Raw genomic sequence first — 6,951 nt, 5'->3', positions numbered from 1 at the left:
GGCACCTGAGAGGTCGGCAGAGTCAAATTTGTTGTAAAGCGTAGTGGTTGTAAAGGCCAAAATATGCGCAAGGATCCCGTGTGTAGTGACGGTACCTTGCTTGCTTTCTTGTTCCTTAGTACTGGCTCCTACCCGTATGGAAGATTGGCCAAGCGGTTAATGTAGACGCAAACATTCAGACGTGAAGGCAGGGCAAGGGGAAAGTTCACATTTTATCTGCGAAGCATTTCTTAGCGAACCAAAGACACTTTGGCAGTTTATCTATCTATCTATCTATCTATCTATCTATCTATCTATCTATCTATCTATCTATCTATCTATCTATCTATCTATCTATCTATCTATCTATCTATCTATCTATCTATCTATCTATCTATCTATCTATCTATCTATCTATCTATCTATCTATCTATCTATCTATCTATCTATCTATCTATCTATCTATCTATCTATCTATCTATCTATCTAATCTCCAGCCAGCCAGCCAGCCACCTACGTCTCAGAGCTCCCGTGGCCGCTACCTTAACTTGTGTATACCAAAGTCGCCATAGGAGGGTATGCGTGTAGGGCCATCATGACTGCCAGGTCATGACATGAATAAAAGGAAAAGCCTTTTCGCGTACGTCATAAAATCCTTTTCGGCAGTCACGTGTGTCACACACATACCCGCATACCATGACCCCTTGTATGCGTTTATGTGCCACAGGTGATTCACAGTTTATGTCAACGCTGGAATGGCGTTAACAGACATTAGAAATTAGAACGCGCGAGCGTTAAGGAGTCCGTGTTGCAGAAAAGCCGATGTCGACGTCGGCGGCGTTGTCGGCGAGTGAAAAATCCGACGGATGCAAAGAATAAAATTGAGGTTTCAAGCCGGAATCGAACCCAGGTATATTGTGTGGCAGTCAGGTATTCTATTCAAGAGCCCGCTTTGGAAAGAGACTCTGTGCAGGCGTCACGTCGGGGAGACGTCCATTGTGGTTGCAGTGTTGGCTATCCACTTATACAAAAATTTCATAAACATTAGATATCTACTCCTACGACTCGGCAAGCTAAGATCAAGCGTTGTACGAACCAGAAGGAATATGCTGACGAACGTATGATATGCAGATCGTCGCAACGTACCATGCACTTTGTTTTTATAAAACTAACTTTCGTGCTCTGACCTAAGCAGTGACGTACCTCGGACTACTGTTGAAACGCCGGTGTAGTGGAGATGCCTGGTAAGCCCACGATAGGCACACAAGTACTCCATTTACACAAACACGACACGTTGATTGACCTCGTAACGCTCGGCTCAAAGCCAAAAAAGGCAGCATAGGCAACTTACTCAATGGCTGCTTCCCATGTAACAGAGAGAGAGAGAAAGAGTAGAGGAAGGCAGGGAGGTTAACCAGAACTTTGTATCCGGTATGCTACCCTGCACTGGGGTTGGGGAATAGGGGGTTGAAAGCGAGAGAGAGAAAATAAATAATAAGAAAAAAAAAATCGCACCACACACACACACACAAGAGCGTTCCGCTCAGAGGCGCTCTGACAGGCCAGTGGATCGCAGGAAGGCTAGTAGTGCTTGTAAAGCCTTCTTCTGCGACGTTATGTCCGGACGATGGCGTAAAAGTCTTCTTCAGATACCCATGTAACAAATTTTCCACAATGCGTGGGATCTGCCCACACTTTTTGGAAATAGAATACTTATTGTAAGTTTTGTCATACACAACATAATCAAATAAACAAATAGCTTTTATTGAATAAAGGAAATAAGAAAATAAAAATGGCGAAGCTTGCACAAAGTCGCTCAAGGCTTGAAGCAGCGAAGGTCGATGATTCTGAAGTTCCATCTGGTTGCTTGCAGGTTGTTGCTAGGCTTTAGCTAGGTGATGCTAGGTTCTTTCTTGGTTGCTTCTAGGTTGTTGCTAGCTTTAGCTAGGTGGCGCTAGGTTTTTTCTAGCTTGCTTCTAGGTTGTTTGTAGACTTTAGCTAGGTGATGCTAGGCTGCTTCTAGCTTGAATGAATAAAACGCGCGAAAGAACGAGGACGAACAGAAGAAACAACAGGCCACGGCGCTGGTTACTTCTAGGTTGTTTCCAGGCATCAGCTAGGTGATGCTAGGTTGTTTCTAGGTAGTTGTTAGGCTTTTAGCTAGGTGATGCTATGTTACTTTTAGGTGCTGCTAGGCTCTTAGCTATGGTATTTTCAAGTAGCTTCTAGGTCGTTGCTGGGCTTTTACTAGCTGTGCTTAGGCCGTTTCTAGGTTAGTGCCTGTTTTGTTAGACATCAATATAATCCAGTTTCGCTGTTTGAAGCCTTGCGTGACTTAATGCATGCTTCGCCATTTTTTAAATAACGAAGCTGCTTAGGAAATCGTGCCTTGTGAGTCGATCCAGAAAACTATTATCATCATAAACGGGTATGTGCCACAGAAATCGGGTAAATCCCACTACTCACCGCTGGTCCACTAAAAAATTGGGGGACGCTTAAGCTTCGCCTTTAAGAGTTGAACGCGATAGCAATATCCTGCCCCTAGTGTGCACTTCGAACACTACGAGTGTTTAACAGAATGCGCGCAATAAGGTGTGTGCCTTATGTAATGGGTAGCATGCTTTAAACCAGGAGCAATTATGTGCGAGAACCTTTTTCGAAGCTGCGATGCACCCACTACGGGGTCTTAAGGGAATACGCGCAGTAATGTGTGTGCCTTTTGTAATGGGTGGCTGTCTTTAAACCACCAAGTCGTTATGATATTGACGTGGTGTGACGCCCGATGGCAATGTGCGCTTGTACCACGCAATATTACTGCCATACTACATCTCCTACTGTGACACCTGCATACAGGACGCGTATTTTTGGGAAGCATCAAAGTTACTTTCAGTGCAGCTCCAAGCAGAGGCGTGGCTGTGTGGTAGAACACCTGCTTGCCACGCAGACGGCCTGGGTTCGATTCTCACTCGGACTCAACATTTTTATTATTTGTTTTATTTGCAGCTTTTTCGATTTTTCGGTCACGGACAAGATGATGATTTTTCGCTCACAACCAACGGTGCCGACGCCGACGGCGGAATTTCTGCGATACGAGCTCTTTAACGCTGTCGCGTTAAAATGAAGAAGGCAATAGTTCCGCAACAAATGGCTGCGAAGTGACAGCGGCGAGCCGAAGACCCCCGAGTAAGTACAGTGAGAACATACTAGGGGACGGGAAAGACAATGGCGGCTGCGAGGAGACCCCGAAATAATGGAAGGCCAACGCCGACGACAACGTGCCCGGAGATCTATGAGAGGTGCGAACGCTTGTTTTCAACGTGAGTTTCACTCCCTGGAGTTTGGACAGCCGTGTCGTGTCTGCGACTGTCTGTGAGGTAAGTCTAACCTTTCTGCGCTGTCAATCACCGTAGAAACAACCTAGCATCACCTGTCTAAAGCCTAGCAACAACCTAGAAGCAACCGTAAAACCAGCAACACCCTTCTAAGGCCTAGAAACAACCTAGAAGCTACCAGCTTGGTCTTCAGAATTCTCCAGTTTCGCTGTTTCAACCCTCTCATGGCTTAGTGCAAGAATCACTATTTTTTTTTCGTTTCCCTTTCTTTTATCGCTCCTATTTTCTCTTTCTTTCTATTTCTTTCTGTCTCTCCCTTTTCCACGCCGAGCACAGTTTTCGCTTAACGCTCGCACCTGCTGTACTAGTGGTGCATGCCCAGTTGCTGTTACGCATACCGACTTGAGGAGCACAACTTACCGATTGGTTGAACAGCTTCACTGTAAAAAGAATGAAAAGATTGTGTGCCGGTTCATGATGATGATAGCTTTTTTGTACACGTTGTACAAAAATCAAACGTCTGTGCGCGTAACAATGGCCGTATCAAACTATTCTATAGACTGTCTACATCAAGTAGACTTGCGAAGTGCCCACTACGCCATAATGCTTCCTTTTGCGAATTGGCGAATTATCGCTATTCCTCCTTAAGGTGCCATGCGCACTTGCCCAGCTGCACGCTTTGTTGATGCTGGTATTGACAATGATGATTAATTATGCGTGAACACTTTGTAATGGGTGGGCCTTTATTACATTCATTGGGTGCGCAATGCAGATGTTTTGACGCCTGGCGTAATTTTACGCTTCTGCCATGCAATATTACACGCGTTTGGCACACTCCTCCCATTATCTGACATTAATATAGTGTTTTTTTTTTCTGAAGTAGTTTGAAGCAGTGGCGTCGATCTATGGTAGAACGCATGCTTGCCATGGAGTAGGTCTGGGTTCGATTCTCACTTTTATTACTTATTTATTTATTTATTTGCATCGAGTTGGAATTCTCGCTCACGGAGAAGGCAGATTTTCGCTCACAACCAACGACGACGACACCGACGCCGACACCGGAATTTCTACGAAACGAGATCTTTAACGCTATCGCGTTAATATTTTATAACGGGGGCATAAAAACCCTCTTAGGACGATGTGCAAAGCCGACATGGTAGATTATACACATCCGAAAACTTCCCACTTGGCGAAAATTTCATGAGAAATATGCATTTGGGGGTTGCGAGAAGTGCCTTCAGTAAGGTCGCTCCAGACGCTGATGAACGAATGAAAGATGATGAAAGGCGTCATGGTGATGCCACCAGGCAAGAATGTTCGAGGGTAGGCCGAAAGCACAGTTTTCTGCAAATATACATTGCGTTTGCGTATACCATAGAGAACATTCAAAGGAAATTATGCATGGCGTGTATCGTTGCATAATCCTTAACGAGAAAGGCTGTATCGACTGAGCCCGATAGCCAAATAAAGCGGCGCATGCGGCAAGAAACGACCGCTGCACTACTAACTCGGAGGTAGTTGACGTGAGAACTTCTGCGTATTGTAATTTTGTGTAAAGGGACATACTATCGGCCGAAACTCGCACACCCAGTTTTTCTCACATGCAGCCGTCGAGTAGGCAGCAGTTACGCGTGCGCAGACTAGCATCACGCCAGCAGGCACTGCTGAGAATCTTCCGTTCACTGAAAGGAGTAGGGAAAGACGTTAGACAGAGGCCACTGCTCTGTGAAAAGCTCAAGAATCGAATTGTCCGTTGTGGTTTTTTTCGCGCCTTTTAAAGATGAACTTCAACCAACTCGCCCAACTGTCCCTGCTAATTCAAGAATCGAAGCTCGAAGGTAGCTTCGGGGCTACCTCGCGGTAAAAGTTATGATTGGAAGCCACGAAGTCTGCCTCAGTCATGACCTGGCGTAAGGTGGCTTAACCACAATTGAGAGGTTTTTTCTGTTTTAAGGCTCCATAATTAGGCCTTAATTTAGCGCTTCTTGATCATGCCAAAATAGCAAGACGTGTGAATTGTTCGTTCCTCTAATTTTCACAAACACCCGCATAAGCACGTAATTAACTTATCTAAAGTACCAGCCGAACTTGAGGAAAGTCAATAAGTCGGGAATCGGTAATGTTTAATGTTGAAATCTTACTTTTTCAGCAAACCACACTCACTCAATCTCATCACAAAGTTGATAATTTGCTCTAGAGGAGACGCAGCTTGATATCATTACATTTTCTCCAATCTGAACTGCCGTGGTTTCTCAGAAAATCACACAAACTCTTCAAAAATATGATTGCGCAGATATTTAGTGAATACTTGAACATTCCATTAGACAATCAGTCCTTCAAGTAAGGTAAACTTGCGAGAAATTGCAGAAAATTGCTGGAGGAAAGTTACAAGCTGGAATTCATTTTTAAAGTTAAAAGTTTAGTGTTGCAGCTGAGTAAGCAAACGGAGTTATTGGAAGATGTGGTGTGGAAAATCGTCATGATATGAGACGAGCATGACTTAAGCGTTTAAAATTGAGCGGCCGTCGGAAATGCATCACACATGGGCTAGCAGCGCCATCACTCCACGACAAAGCGTACTAATTAAAACAAGAGTTGCATTGTGAGGGGAGCAAAGTGGTCTCCAAGAGTGACGACGCGGGCCACCGGTAATCTCAAATTCCATTGATAGGGGTAACCGTCTTATGAGCATTGACCTGTAGAGGAAAGATGGCGCTGCACTTCCAGCAATTTTAAATGCGACGGATTTCTCAGCGAAATGCCACTTTGAGCATGTCTGTCTACCTATCTGTCTTTTAGCCGCCTAGGACTTTATTCTCTGGTGACCGTTACGTTAATTCCATATCTACGAAAATTAGCATATATGAGCTCATGATGAACGTAACTGACAGGTCGTAACATGAAAATCATGAAATGCGTGTCATGTACGGCGTGACTTACATGCCACGGTTTTGGTGCTCTTTAGGGCGCTCCATTGACATTATGTATGCACAATTACTATGGCATGACAAGAGTGTATAACGAACATAAATGACAGTTAGTAAGATACAAAGCAGATATGTATGTCATGTATGGCATGATTTACATGCCACAGTCTTCGTGCTCTTGTTAACATAATAATACATGATATATATGTTAACATGATATATAGCAAAATTGGCATGGCATGACGAGCGTGTGACCAGCGTGTATAACGAACATAAATGAGAGGCCGTAGCATAAAAATGATGTCTTGCATGTCATGTACGGCTGCTTTGCATGGCACTGTGTTGGAGCGCTCGCGGTCGTTTCGTTAGCTTGATTTATACTAGTAGGGAATGACATGATGATGACATGACAGTCAGCTGGATGTAACTAGTAGGGAATGACATGAGTGTATGGACAACATATAAGACCGATCGTAAAATTAAAGTAGTGATATGCGTGTCATGTGCGTCATGATTTACTTTACGCGGTCTTGGTGAGATCGCTGCAGTTGCTTTAACTAGGTATATATGAAGATTGGTACGGCATGACATGAGTGTATCATGAACATACATGACAAGTCATGAACTGTATGTGCGAGAATATACGTTTCATTAGTGCGGCACGTATCAGATTCTACATGGATACATGCATGCATGAACAAAAGGAACAAACA

The sequence above is a fragment of the Rhipicephalus sanguineus genome, chromosome 10, assembly GCF_013339695.2.
Source record: "Rhipicephalus sanguineus isolate Rsan-2018 chromosome 10, BIME_Rsan_1.4, whole genome shotgun sequence".
Taxonomy (NCBI): Eukaryota; Metazoa; Arthropoda; class Arachnida; order Ixodida; family Ixodidae; genus Rhipicephalus; species Rhipicephalus sanguineus.
Note: the sequence above shows the minus strand (reverse complement) of the source record.